Source organism: Euprymna scolopes, chromosome 18, assembly GCF_053919585.1.
Source record: "Euprymna scolopes isolate OS-2025 chromosome 18, ASM5391958v1, whole genome shotgun sequence".
NCBI classification, from domain to species: Eukaryota; Metazoa; Mollusca; class Cephalopoda; order Sepiida; family Sepiolidae; genus Euprymna; species Euprymna scolopes.
Genome location: NC_136499.1, coordinates 103,474,359 through 103,484,378, shown reverse-complemented (window position 1 = coordinate 103,484,378; position 10,020 = coordinate 103,474,359). Strand labels below are relative to the sequence as shown.

Sequence of the window (10,020 nt, the reverse complement as noted above, 5' to 3'; positions counted from 1 at the left end):
TCCTACTTTTTGCATTATCGCAAAGTACAGGCACAGATTAGAAAAAAGTAAGAACAATCTTGAAGGGGACACCCGGGTTTGAATCGGGGACCTCTCGATTTGCAGTCGAATGCTCTACCACTGAGCTACATCCCCGCATGACAATTACGCTCCTATACAAAACAAAATACGCACCATTATTCCGCCTTTGAAACAAAAACGGATTTAATAGCGGCGATTTTAAATGATCCTACTTTTTGCATTATCGCAAAGTAGAGGCACAGATTGGAAAAAAGTAAGAACAATCTTGAAGGGGACACCCGGGTTTGAACCGGGGACCTCTCGATCTGCAGTCGAATGCTCTACCACTGAGCTACATCCCCGCATGACAATTACGCTCCTATACAAAAGAAAATACGAACCATTATTCCGCCTTTGAAAGAGAAACGGATTTGATAGCGGCGATTTTAAATGATCCTACTTTTTGCATTATCGCAAAGTACAGGCACAGATTAGAAAAAAGTAAGAACAATCTTGAAGGGGACACCCGGGTTTGAACCGGGGACCTCCCGATCTGCAGTCGAATGCTCTACCACTGAGCTACATCCCCGCATGACAATTACGCTCCTATACAAAAGAAAATACGCACCATTATTCCGCCTTTGAAACAAAAACGGATTTAATAGCGGCGATTTTAAATGATCCTACTTTTTGCATTATCGCAAAGTACAGGCACAGATTAGAAAAAAGTAAGAACAATCTTGAAGGGGACACTCGGGTTTGAACCGGGGACCTCTCGATCTGCAGTCGAATGCTCTACCACTGAGCTACATCCCCGCATGACAATTACGATCCTATAGAAAAGAAAATACGCACAATTATTCCGCCTTTGAAACAAAAACGGATTTAATAGCGGCGATTTTAAATGATCCTACTTTTTGCATTATCGCAAAGTACAGGCACAGAGTAGAAAACAGTAAGAACAATCTTGAAGGGGACACCCGGGTTTGAACCGGGGACCTCTCGATCTGCAGTCGAATGCTCTACCACTGAGCTACATCCCCGCATGACAATTACGCTCCTATACAAAAGAAAATACGCACCATTATTCCGCCTTTGAAACAAAAACGGATTTAATAGCGGCGATTTTAAATGATCCTACTTTTTGCATTATCGCAAAGTACAGGCACAGATTAGAAAAAAGTAAGAACAATCTTGAAGGGGACACCCGGGTTTGAACCGGGGACCTCTCGATCTGCAGTCGAATGCTCTACCACTGAGCTACATCCCCGCATGACAATTACGCTCCTATACAAAAGAAAATACGCACTATTATTCCGCCTTTGAAACAAAAACGGATTTAATAGCGGCGATTTTAAATGATCCTACTTTTTGCATTATCGCAAAGTACAGGCACAGATTAGAAAAAAGTAAGAACAATCTTGAAGGGGACACCCGGGTTTGAATCGGGGACCTCTCGATCTGCAGTCGAATGCTCTACCACTGAGCTACATCCCCGCATGACAATTACACTCCTATACAAAACAAAATACGCACCATTATTTCGCCTTTGAAACAAAAACGGATTTAATAGCGGCGATTTTAAATGATCCTACTTTTTGCATTATCGCAAAGTAGAGGCACAGATTAGAAAAAAGTAAGAACAATCTTGAAGGGGACACCCGGGTTTGAATCGGGGACCTCTCGATCTGCAGTCGAATGCTCTACCACTGAGCTACATCCCCGCATGACAATTACGCTCCTATACAAAAAAATATACGCACCATTATTCCGCCTTTGAAACAAAAACGGATTTAATAGCGGCGATTTTAAATGATCCTACTTTTTGCATTATCGCAAAGTACAGGCACAGATTAGAAAAAAGTAAGAACAATCTTGAAGGGGACACCCGGGTTTGAATCGGGGACCTCTCGATCTGCAGTCGAATGCTCTACCACTGAGCTACATCCCCGCATGACAATTACGCTCCTATACAAAACAAAATACGCACCATTATTCCGCCTTTGAAACAAAAACGGATTTAATAGCGGCGATTTTAAATGATCCTACTTTTTGCATTATCGCAAAGTACAGGCACAGACTAGAAAAAAGTAAGAACAATCTTGAAGGGGACACCCGGGTTTGAACCGGGGACCTCTCGATCTGCAGTCGAATGCTCTACCACTGAGCTACATCCCCGCATGATTATTACGCTCCTATACAAAAGAAAATACGCACCATTATTCCGCCTTTGAAACAAAAACGGATTTAATAGCGGCGATTTTAAATGATCCTACTTTTTGCATTATCGCAAAGTACAGGCACAGATTAGAAAAAAGTAAGAACAATCTTGAAGGGGACACCCGGGTTTGAATCGGAGACCTCTCGATCTGCAGTCGAATGCTCTACCACTGAGCTACATCCCCGCATGACAATTACGCTCCTATACAAAAGAAAATACGCACAATTATTCCGCCTTTGAAACAAAAACGGATTTAATAGCGGCGATTTTAAATGATCCTACTTTTTGCATTATCGCAAAGTACAGGCACAGATTAGAAAAAAGTAAGAACAATCTTGAAGGGGACACCCGGGTTTGAATCGGGGACCTCTCGATCTGCAGTCGAATGCTCTACCACTGAGCTACATCCCCGCATGACAATTACGCTCCTATACAAAAAAAAATACGCACCATTATTCCGCCTTTGAAACAAAAACGGATTTAATAGCGGCGATTTTAAATGATCCTACTTTTTGCATTATCGCAAAGTACAGGCACAGATTAGAAAAAAGTAAGAACAATCTTGAAGGGGACACCCGGGTTTGAACCGGGGACCTCTCGATCTGCAATCGAATGCTCTACCACTGAGCTACATCCCCGCATGACAATTACGCTCCTATACAAAAGAAAATACGCACCATTATTCCGCCTTTGAAACAGAAACGGATTTGATAGCGGCGATTTTAAATGATCCTACTTTTTGCATTATCGCAAAGTACAGGCACAGATTAGAAAAAAGTAAGAACAATCTTGAAGGGGACACCCGGGTTTGAACCGGGGACCTCTCGATCTGCAGTCGAATGCTCTACCACTGAGCTACATCCCCGCATGACAATTACGCTCCTATACAAAACAAAATACGCACCATTATTCCGCCTTTGAAACAAAAACGGATTTAATAGCGGCGATTTTAAATGATCCTACTTTTTGCATTATCGCAAAGTACAGGCACAGATTAGAAAAAAGTAAGAACAATCTTGAAGGGGACACTCGAGTTTGAACCGGGGACCTCTCGATCTGCAGTCGAATGCTCTACCACTGAGCTACATCCCCGCATGACAATTACGCTCCTATAGAAAAGAAAATACGCACAATTATTCCGCCTTTGAAACAAAAACGGATTTAATAGCGGCGATTTTAAATGATCCTACTTTTTGCATTATCGCAAAGTACAGGCACAGATTAGAAAAAAGTAAGAACAATCTTGAAGGGGACACCCGGGTTTGAATCGGGGACCTCTCGATCTGCAGTCGAATGCTCTACCACTGAGCTACATCCCCGCATGACAATTACGCTCCTATACAAAACAAAATACGCACCATTATTCCGCCTTTGAAACAAAAACGGATTTAATAGCGGCGATTTTAAATGATCCTACTTTTTGCATTATCGCAAAGTAGAGGCACAGATTAGAAAAAAGTAAGAACAATCTTGAAGGGGACACCCGGGTTTGAACCGGGGACCTCTCGATCTGCAGTCGAATGCTCTACCACTGAGCTAAATCCCCGCATGACAATTACGCTCCTATACAAAAGAAAATACGAACCATTATTCCGCCTTTGAAAGAGAAACGGATTTGATAGCGGCGATTTTAAATGATCCTACTTTTTGCATTATCGCAAAGTACAGGCACAGATTAGATAAAAGTAAGAACAATCTTGAAGGGGACACCCGGGTTTGAACCGGGGACCTCTCGATCTGCAGTCGAATGCTCTACCACTGAGCTACATCCCCGCATGACAATTACGCTCCTATACAAAAGAAAATACGCACCATTATTCCGCCTTTGAAACAAAAACGGATTTAATAGCGGCGATTTTAAATGATCCTACTTGTTGCATTATCGCAAAGTAGAGGCACAGATTAGAAAAAAGTAAGAACAATCTTGAAGGGGACACCCGGGTTTGAACCGGGGACCTCTCGATCTGCAGTCGAATGCTCTACCACTGAGCTACATCCCCGCATGACAATTACGCTCCTATACAAAAGAAAATACGCACCATTATTCCGCCTTTGAAACAGAAACGGATTTGATAGCGGCGATTTTAAATGATCCTACTTTTTGCATTATCGCAAAGTACAGGCACAGATTAGAAAAAAGTAAGAACAATCTTGAAGGGGACACCCGGGTTTGAACCGGGGACCTCTCGATCTGCAGTCGAATGCTCTACCACTGAGCTACATCCCCGCATGACAATTACGCTCCTATACAAAAGAAAATACGCACCATTATTCAGCCTTTGAAACAAAAACGGATTTAATAGCGGCGATTTTAAATGATCCTACTTTTTGCATTATCGCAAAGTACAGGCACAGATTAGAAAAAAGTAAGAACAATCTTGAAGGGGACACTCGGGTTTTAATCGGGGACCTCTCGATCTGCAGTCGAATGCTCTACCACTGAGCTACATCCCCGCATGACAATTACGCTCCTATACAAAAGAAAATACGCACAATTATTCCGCCTTTGAAACAAAAACGGATTTAATAGCGGCGATTTTAAATGATCCTACTTTTTGCATTATCGCAAAGTACAGGCACAGATTAGAAAAAAGTAAGAACAATCTAGAAGGGGACACCCGGGTTTGAATCGGGGACCTCTCGATCTGCAGTCGAATGCTCTACAACTGAGCTACATCCCCGCATGACAATTACGCTCCTATACAAAAAAAAATACGCACCATTATTCCGCCTTTGAAACAAAAACGGATTTAATAGCGGCGATTTTAAATGATCCTACTTTTTGCATTATCGCAAAGTACAGGCACAGATTAGAAAAACGTAAGAACAATCTTGAAGGGGACACTCGGGTTTGAACCGGGGACCTCTCGATCTGCAGTCGAATGCTCTACCACTGAGCTACATCCCCGCATGACAATTACGCTCCTATAGAAAAGAAAATACGCACAATTATTCCGCCTTTGAAACAAAAACGGATTTAATAGCGGCGATTTTAAATGATCCTACTTTTTGCATTATCGCAAAGTACAGGCACAGAGTAGAAAACAGTAAGAACAATCTTGAAGGGGACACCCGGGTTTGAACCGGGGACCTCTCGATCTGCAGTCGAATGCTCTACCACTGAGCTACATCCCCGCATGACAATTACGCTCCTATACAAAAGAAAATACGCACCATTATTCCGCCTTTGAAACAAAAACGGATTTAATAGCGGCGATTTTAAATGATCCTACTTTTTGCATTATCGCAAAGTACAGGCACAGATTAGAAAATAGTAAGAACAATCTTGAAGGGGACACCCGGGTTTGAACCGGGGACCTCTCGATCTGTAGTCGAATGCTCTACCACTGAGCTACATCCCCGCATGACAATTACGCTCCTATACAAAAGAAAATACGCACCATTATTCCGCCTTTGAAACAAAAACGGATTTAATAGCGGCGATTTTAAATGATCCTACTTTTTGCATTATCGCAAAGTACAGGCACAGATTAGAAAAAAGTAAGAACAATCTTGAAGGGGACACCCGGGTTTGAACCGGGGACCTCTCGATCTGCAGTCGAATGCTCTACCACTGAGCTAAATCCCCGCATGACAATTACGCTCCTATACAAAAGAAAATACGCACCATTATTCCGCCTTTGAAACAAAAACGGATTTAATAGCGGCGATTTTAAATGATCCTACTTTTTGCATTATCGCAAAGTACAGGCACAGATTAGAAAAAAGTAAGAACAATCTTGAAGGGGACACCCGGGTTTGAACCGGGGACCTCTCGATCTGCAGTCGAATGCTCTACCACTGAGCTACATCCCCGCATGACAATTACGCTCCTATACAAAAGAAAATACGCACCATTATTCCGCCTTTGAAACAAAAACGGATTTAATAGCGGCGATTTTAAATGATCCTACTTTTTGCGTTATCGCAAAGTACAGGCACAGATTAGAAAAAAGTAAGAACAATCTTGAAGGGGACACCCGGGTTTGAACCGGGGACCTCTCGATCTGCAGTCGAATGCTCTACCACTGAGCTACATCCCCGCATGACAATTACGATCCTATACAAAAGAAAATACGAACCATTATTCCGCCTTTGAAACAAAAACGGATTTAATAGCGGCGATTTTAAATGATCCTAGTTTTTGCATTATCGCAAAGTACAGGCACAGATTAGTAAAAAGTAAGAACAATCTTGAAGGGGACACCCGGGTTTGAACCGGGGACCTCTCGATCTGCAGTCGAATGCTCTACCACTGAGTTACATCCCCGCATGACAATTACGCTCCTATACAAAAGAAAATACGCACCATTATTCCGCCTTTGAAACAAAAACGGATTTAATAGCGGCGATTTTAAATGATCCTACTTTTTGCATTATCGCAAAGTACAGGCTCAGATTAGAAAAAAGTAAGAACAATCTTGAAGGGGACACCCGGGTTTGAACCGGGGACCTCTCGATCTGCAGTAGAATGCTCTACCACTGAGCTACATCCCCGCATGACAATTACGCTCCTATACAAAAGAAAATACGCACCATTATTCCGCCTTTGAAACAAAAACGGATTTAATAGCGGCGATTTTAAATGATCCTACTTTTTGCATTATCGCAAAGTACAGGCACAGATTAGAAAAAAGCAAGAACAATCTTGAAGGGGACACCGGGTTTTAACCGGAGACCTCTCGATCTGCAGTCGAATGCTCTACCACTGAGCTACATCCCCGCATGACAATTACGCTTCTATACAAAAGAAAATACGCACCATTATTCCGCCTTTGAAACAAAAACGGATTAAATAGCGGCGATTTTAAATGATCCTACTTTTTGCATTATCGCAAAGTACAGGCACAGATTAGAAAAAAGTAAGAACAATCTTGAAGGGGACACCCGGGTTTGAACCGGGGACCTCTCGATCTGCAGTCGAATGCTCTACCACTGAGCTACATCCCCGCATGACAATTACGCTCCTATACAAAAGAAAATACGCACCATTATTCCGCCTTTGAAACAGAAACGGATTTGATAGCGGCGATTTTAAATGATCCTACTTTTTGCATTATCGCAAAATACAGGCACAGATTAGAAAAAAGTAAGAACAATCTTGAAGGGGACACCCGGGTTTGAACCGGGGACCTCTCGATCTGCAGTCGAATGCTCTACCACTGAGCTACATCCCCGCATTTCAATTACGCTCCTATACAAAAGAAAATACGCACCATTATTCCGCCTTTGAAACAAAAACGGATTTAATAGCGGCGATTTTAAATGATCCTACTTTTTGCATTATCGCAAAGTACAGGCACAGATTAGAAAAAAGTAAGAACAATCTTGAAGGGGACACTCGGGTTTGAACCGGGGACCTCTCGATCTGCAGTCGAATGCTCTACCACTGAGCTACATCCCCGCATGACAATTACGATCCTATAGAAAAGAAAATACGCACAATTATTCCGCCTTTGAAACAAAAACGGATTTAATAGCGGCGATTTTAAATGATCCTACTTTTTGCATTATCGCAAAGTACAGGCACAGAGTAGAAAACAGTAAGAACAATCTTGAAGGGGACACCCGGGTTTGAACCGGGGACCTCTCGATCTGCAGTCGAATGCTCTACCACTGAGCTACATCCCCGCATGACAATTACGCTCCTATACAAAAGAAAATACGCACCATTATTCCGCCTTTGAAACAAAAACGGATTTAATAGCGGCGATTTTAAATGATCCTACTTTTTGCATTATCGCAAAGTACAGGCACAGATTAGAAAAAAGTAAGAACAATCTTGAAGGGGACACCCGGGTTTGAACCGGGGACCTCTCGATCTGCAGTCGAATGCTCTACCACTGAGCTACATCCCCGCATGACAATTACGCTCCTATACAAAAACAAATACGCACCATTATTCCGCCTTTGAAACAAAAACGGATTTAATAGCGGCGATTTTAAATGATCCTACTTTTTGCATTATCGCAAAGTACAGGCACAGATTAGAAAAAAGTAAGAACAATCTTGAAGGGGACACCCGGGTTTGAATCGGAGACCTCTCGATCTGCAGTCGAATGCTCTACCACTGAGCTACATCCCCGCATGACAATTACGCTCCTATACAAAAGAAAATACGCACCATTATTCCGCCTTTGAAACAAAAACGGATTTAATAGCGGCGATTTTAAATGATCCGACTTTTTGCATTATCGCAAAGTACAGGCACAGATTAGAAAAAAGTAAGAACAATCTTGAAGGGGACACCCGGGTTTGAACCGGGGACCTCTCGATCTGCAGTCGAATGCTCTACCACTGAGCTACATCCCCGCATGACAATTACGCTCCTATACAAAAGAAAATACGCACCATTATTCCGCCTTTGAAACAAAAACGGATTTAATAGCGGCGATTTTAAATGATCCTACTTTTTGCATTATCGCAAAGTACAGGCACAGATTAGAAAAAAGTAAGAACAATCTTGAAAGGACCACCCGGGTTTGAACCGGAGACCTCTCGCTCTGCAGTCGAATGCTCTACCACTGAGCTACATCCCCGCATGACAATTACGCTCCTATACAAAAGAAAATACGCACCATTATTCCGCCTTTGAAACAAAAACGGATTTAATAGCGGCGATTTTAAATGATCCGACTTTTTGCATTATCGCAAAGTACAGGCACAGATTAGAAAAAAGTAAGAACAATCTTGAAGGGGACACCCGGGTTTGAACCGGGGACCTCTCGATCTGCAGTCGAATGCTCTACCACTGAGCTACATCCCCGCATGACGATTACGCTCCTATACAAAAGAAAATACGCACAATTATTCCGCCTGTGAAACAGAAACGGATTTGATAGCGGCGATTGTAAATGATCCTACTTTTTGCATTATCGCAAAATACAGGCACAGATTAGAAAAAAGTAAGAACAATCTTGAAGGGGACACCCGGGTTTGAACCGGGGACCTCTCGATCTGCAGTCGAATGCTCTACAACTGAGCTACATCCCCGCATGACAATTACGCTCCTATACAAAAGAAAATACGCACAATTATTCCGCCTTTGAAACAAAAACGGATTTAATAGCGGCGATTGTAAATGATCCTACTTTTTGCATTATCGCAAAGTACAGGCACAGAGTAGAAAACAGTAAGAACAATCTTGAAGGGGACACCCGGGTTTGAACCGGGGACCTCTCGATCTGCATTCGAATGCTCTACCACTGAGCTACATCCCCGCATGACAATTACGCTCCTATACAAAAGAAAATACGCACCATATTTCCGCCTTTGAAACAAAAACGGATTTAATAGCGGCGATTTTAAATGATCCTACTTTTTGCATTATCGCAAAGTACAGGCACAGATTAGAAAAAAGTAAGAACAATCTTGAAGGGGACACCCGGGTTTGAAGTGGGGACCTCTTGATCTGCAGTCGAATGCTCTACCACTGAGTTACATCCCCGCATGATAATTACGCTCCTATACAAAAGAAAATACGCACCATTATTCCGCCTTTGAAACAAAAACGGATTTAATAGCGGCGATTTTAAATGATCCTACTTTTTGCATTATCGCAAAGTACAGGCACAGATTAGAAAACAGTAAGAACAATCTTGAAGGGGACACCCGGGTTTGAACCGGGGACCTCTCGATCTGCAGTCGAATGCTCTACCACTGAGCTACATCCCCGCATGACAATTACGCTCCTATAAAAAGGAAAATACGCACCATTATTCCGCCTTTGAAACAAAAACGGATTTAATAGCGGCGATTTTAAATGATCCTACTTTTTGCATTATCGCAAAGTACAGGCA

At 42.4% G+C, this 10,020-nt stretch overlaps 41 non-coding genes across 41 annotated transcripts; all 41 read right to left on the bottom strand.

Moving 5' to 3' along the window:
- Positions 1-63: 63 nt before the first annotated feature.
- Trnac-gca (transfer RNA cysteine (anticodon GCA)) lies at positions 64-135 on the bottom strand. Its single transcript has one exon. It is a non-coding gene; the product is annotated as a tRNA-Cys (tRNA).
- Positions 136-290: 155 nt separating this feature from the next.
- Trnac-gca (transfer RNA cysteine (anticodon GCA)) lies at positions 291-362 on the bottom strand. Its single transcript has one exon. It is a non-coding gene; the product is annotated as a tRNA-Cys (tRNA).
- Positions 363-517: 155 nt separating this feature from the next.
- On the bottom strand, positions 518-589 carry Trnac-gca (transfer RNA cysteine (anticodon GCA)). The gene has a single exon. It is a non-coding gene; the product is annotated as a tRNA-Cys (tRNA).
- A 155-nt stretch (positions 590-744) lies between these two features.
- Positions 745-816, bottom strand: Trnac-gca (transfer RNA cysteine (anticodon GCA)). Its single transcript has one exon. It is a non-coding gene; the product is annotated as a tRNA-Cys (tRNA).
- Positions 817-971: 155 nt separating this feature from the next.
- Positions 972-1,043, bottom strand: Trnac-gca (transfer RNA cysteine (anticodon GCA)). The gene has a single exon. It is a non-coding gene; the product is annotated as a tRNA-Cys (tRNA).
- A 155-nt stretch (positions 1,044-1,198) lies between these two features.
- On the bottom strand, positions 1,199-1,270 carry Trnac-gca (transfer RNA cysteine (anticodon GCA)). Its single transcript has one exon. It is a non-coding gene; the product is annotated as a tRNA-Cys (tRNA).
- Positions 1,271-1,425: 155 nt separating this feature from the next.
- Trnac-gca (transfer RNA cysteine (anticodon GCA)) lies at positions 1,426-1,497 on the bottom strand. Its single transcript has one exon. It is a non-coding gene; the product is annotated as a tRNA-Cys (tRNA).
- Positions 1,498-1,652: 155 nt separating this feature from the next.
- On the bottom strand, positions 1,653-1,724 carry Trnac-gca (transfer RNA cysteine (anticodon GCA)). Its single transcript has one exon. It is a non-coding gene; the product is annotated as a tRNA-Cys (tRNA).
- Positions 1,725-1,879: 155 nt separating this feature from the next.
- Positions 1,880-1,951, bottom strand: Trnac-gca (transfer RNA cysteine (anticodon GCA)). Its single transcript has one exon. It is a non-coding gene; the product is annotated as a tRNA-Cys (tRNA).
- Positions 1,952-2,106: 155 nt separating this feature from the next.
- Positions 2,107-2,178, bottom strand: Trnac-gca (transfer RNA cysteine (anticodon GCA)). The gene has a single exon. It is a non-coding gene; the product is annotated as a tRNA-Cys (tRNA).
- Positions 2,179-2,333: 155 nt separating this feature from the next.
- On the bottom strand, positions 2,334-2,405 carry Trnac-gca (transfer RNA cysteine (anticodon GCA)). Its single transcript has one exon. It is a non-coding gene; the product is annotated as a tRNA-Cys (tRNA).
- Positions 2,406-2,560: 155 nt separating this feature from the next.
- On the bottom strand, positions 2,561-2,632 carry Trnac-gca (transfer RNA cysteine (anticodon GCA)). Its single transcript has one exon. It is a non-coding gene; the product is annotated as a tRNA-Cys (tRNA).
- A 155-nt stretch (positions 2,633-2,787) lies between these two features.
- Positions 2,788-2,859, bottom strand: Trnac-gca (transfer RNA cysteine (anticodon GCA)). Its single transcript has one exon. It is a non-coding gene; the product is annotated as a tRNA-Cys (tRNA).
- Positions 2,860-3,014: 155 nt separating this feature from the next.
- On the bottom strand, positions 3,015-3,086 carry Trnac-gca (transfer RNA cysteine (anticodon GCA)). The gene has a single exon. It is a non-coding gene; the product is annotated as a tRNA-Cys (tRNA).
- A 155-nt stretch (positions 3,087-3,241) lies between these two features.
- On the bottom strand, positions 3,242-3,313 carry Trnac-gca (transfer RNA cysteine (anticodon GCA)). The gene has a single exon. It is a non-coding gene; the product is annotated as a tRNA-Cys (tRNA).
- A 155-nt stretch (positions 3,314-3,468) lies between these two features.
- Trnac-gca (transfer RNA cysteine (anticodon GCA)) lies at positions 3,469-3,540 on the bottom strand. The gene has a single exon. It is a non-coding gene; the product is annotated as a tRNA-Cys (tRNA).
- Positions 3,541-3,695: 155 nt separating this feature from the next.
- Trnac-gca (transfer RNA cysteine (anticodon GCA)) lies at positions 3,696-3,767 on the bottom strand. Its single transcript has one exon. It is a non-coding gene; the product is annotated as a tRNA-Cys (tRNA).
- A 155-nt stretch (positions 3,768-3,922) lies between these two features.
- Positions 3,923-3,994, bottom strand: Trnac-gca (transfer RNA cysteine (anticodon GCA)). The gene has a single exon. It is a non-coding gene; the product is annotated as a tRNA-Cys (tRNA).
- A 155-nt stretch (positions 3,995-4,149) lies between these two features.
- Trnac-gca (transfer RNA cysteine (anticodon GCA)) lies at positions 4,150-4,221 on the bottom strand. Its single transcript has one exon. It is a non-coding gene; the product is annotated as a tRNA-Cys (tRNA).
- Positions 4,222-4,376: 155 nt separating this feature from the next.
- Trnac-gca (transfer RNA cysteine (anticodon GCA)) lies at positions 4,377-4,448 on the bottom strand. Its single transcript has one exon. It is a non-coding gene; the product is annotated as a tRNA-Cys (tRNA).
- Positions 4,449-4,603: 155 nt separating this feature from the next.
- Trnac-gca (transfer RNA cysteine (anticodon GCA)) lies at positions 4,604-4,675 on the bottom strand. The gene has a single exon. It is a non-coding gene; the product is annotated as a tRNA-Cys (tRNA).
- Positions 4,676-4,830: 155 nt separating this feature from the next.
- Positions 4,831-4,902, bottom strand: Trnac-gca (transfer RNA cysteine (anticodon GCA)). The gene has a single exon. It is a non-coding gene; the product is annotated as a tRNA-Cys (tRNA).
- Positions 4,903-5,057: 155 nt separating this feature from the next.
- Trnac-gca (transfer RNA cysteine (anticodon GCA)) lies at positions 5,058-5,129 on the bottom strand. Its single transcript has one exon. It is a non-coding gene; the product is annotated as a tRNA-Cys (tRNA).
- Positions 5,130-5,284: 155 nt separating this feature from the next.
- Trnac-gca (transfer RNA cysteine (anticodon GCA)) lies at positions 5,285-5,356 on the bottom strand. The gene has a single exon. It is a non-coding gene; the product is annotated as a tRNA-Cys (tRNA).
- Positions 5,357-5,511: 155 nt separating this feature from the next.
- Trnac-aca (transfer RNA cysteine (anticodon ACA)) lies at positions 5,512-5,583 on the bottom strand. The gene has a single exon. It is a non-coding gene; the product is annotated as a tRNA-Cys (tRNA).
- A 155-nt stretch (positions 5,584-5,738) lies between these two features.
- Positions 5,739-5,810, bottom strand: Trnac-gca (transfer RNA cysteine (anticodon GCA)). Its single transcript has one exon. It is a non-coding gene; the product is annotated as a tRNA-Cys (tRNA).
- Positions 5,811-5,965: 155 nt separating this feature from the next.
- On the bottom strand, positions 5,966-6,037 carry Trnac-gca (transfer RNA cysteine (anticodon GCA)). The gene has a single exon. It is a non-coding gene; the product is annotated as a tRNA-Cys (tRNA).
- A 155-nt stretch (positions 6,038-6,192) lies between these two features.
- Trnac-gca (transfer RNA cysteine (anticodon GCA)) lies at positions 6,193-6,264 on the bottom strand. Its single transcript has one exon. It is a non-coding gene; the product is annotated as a tRNA-Cys (tRNA).
- A 155-nt stretch (positions 6,265-6,419) lies between these two features.
- On the bottom strand, positions 6,420-6,491 carry Trnac-gca (transfer RNA cysteine (anticodon GCA)). The gene has a single exon. It is a non-coding gene; the product is annotated as a tRNA-Cys (tRNA).
- Positions 6,492-6,646: 155 nt separating this feature from the next.
- Positions 6,647-6,718, bottom strand: Trnac-gca (transfer RNA cysteine (anticodon GCA)). Its single transcript has one exon. It is a non-coding gene; the product is annotated as a tRNA-Cys (tRNA).
- Positions 6,719-7,099: 381 nt separating this feature from the next.
- On the bottom strand, positions 7,100-7,171 carry Trnac-gca (transfer RNA cysteine (anticodon GCA)). The gene has a single exon. It is a non-coding gene; the product is annotated as a tRNA-Cys (tRNA).
- A 155-nt stretch (positions 7,172-7,326) lies between these two features.
- Positions 7,327-7,398, bottom strand: Trnac-gca (transfer RNA cysteine (anticodon GCA)). Its single transcript has one exon. It is a non-coding gene; the product is annotated as a tRNA-Cys (tRNA).
- A 155-nt stretch (positions 7,399-7,553) lies between these two features.
- Trnac-gca (transfer RNA cysteine (anticodon GCA)) lies at positions 7,554-7,625 on the bottom strand. The gene has a single exon. It is a non-coding gene; the product is annotated as a tRNA-Cys (tRNA).
- A 155-nt stretch (positions 7,626-7,780) lies between these two features.
- Trnac-gca (transfer RNA cysteine (anticodon GCA)) lies at positions 7,781-7,852 on the bottom strand. The gene has a single exon. It is a non-coding gene; the product is annotated as a tRNA-Cys (tRNA).
- Positions 7,853-8,007: 155 nt separating this feature from the next.
- Trnac-gca (transfer RNA cysteine (anticodon GCA)) lies at positions 8,008-8,079 on the bottom strand. The gene has a single exon. It is a non-coding gene; the product is annotated as a tRNA-Cys (tRNA).
- Positions 8,080-8,234: 155 nt separating this feature from the next.
- Positions 8,235-8,306, bottom strand: Trnac-gca (transfer RNA cysteine (anticodon GCA)). The gene has a single exon. It is a non-coding gene; the product is annotated as a tRNA-Cys (tRNA).
- Positions 8,307-8,461: 155 nt separating this feature from the next.
- Trnac-gca (transfer RNA cysteine (anticodon GCA)) lies at positions 8,462-8,533 on the bottom strand. The gene has a single exon. It is a non-coding gene; the product is annotated as a tRNA-Cys (tRNA).
- A 382-nt stretch (positions 8,534-8,915) lies between these two features.
- Positions 8,916-8,987, bottom strand: Trnac-gca (transfer RNA cysteine (anticodon GCA)). The gene has a single exon. It is a non-coding gene; the product is annotated as a tRNA-Cys (tRNA).
- A 155-nt stretch (positions 8,988-9,142) lies between these two features.
- On the bottom strand, positions 9,143-9,214 carry Trnac-gca (transfer RNA cysteine (anticodon GCA)). Its single transcript has one exon. It is a non-coding gene; the product is annotated as a tRNA-Cys (tRNA).
- A 155-nt stretch (positions 9,215-9,369) lies between these two features.
- Trnac-gca (transfer RNA cysteine (anticodon GCA)) lies at positions 9,370-9,441 on the bottom strand. Its single transcript has one exon. It is a non-coding gene; the product is annotated as a tRNA-Cys (tRNA).
- Positions 9,442-9,823: 382 nt separating this feature from the next.
- On the bottom strand, positions 9,824-9,895 carry Trnac-gca (transfer RNA cysteine (anticodon GCA)). The gene has a single exon. It is a non-coding gene; the product is annotated as a tRNA-Cys (tRNA).
- Between the last annotated feature and the right edge of the window lie 125 nt (positions 9,896-10,020).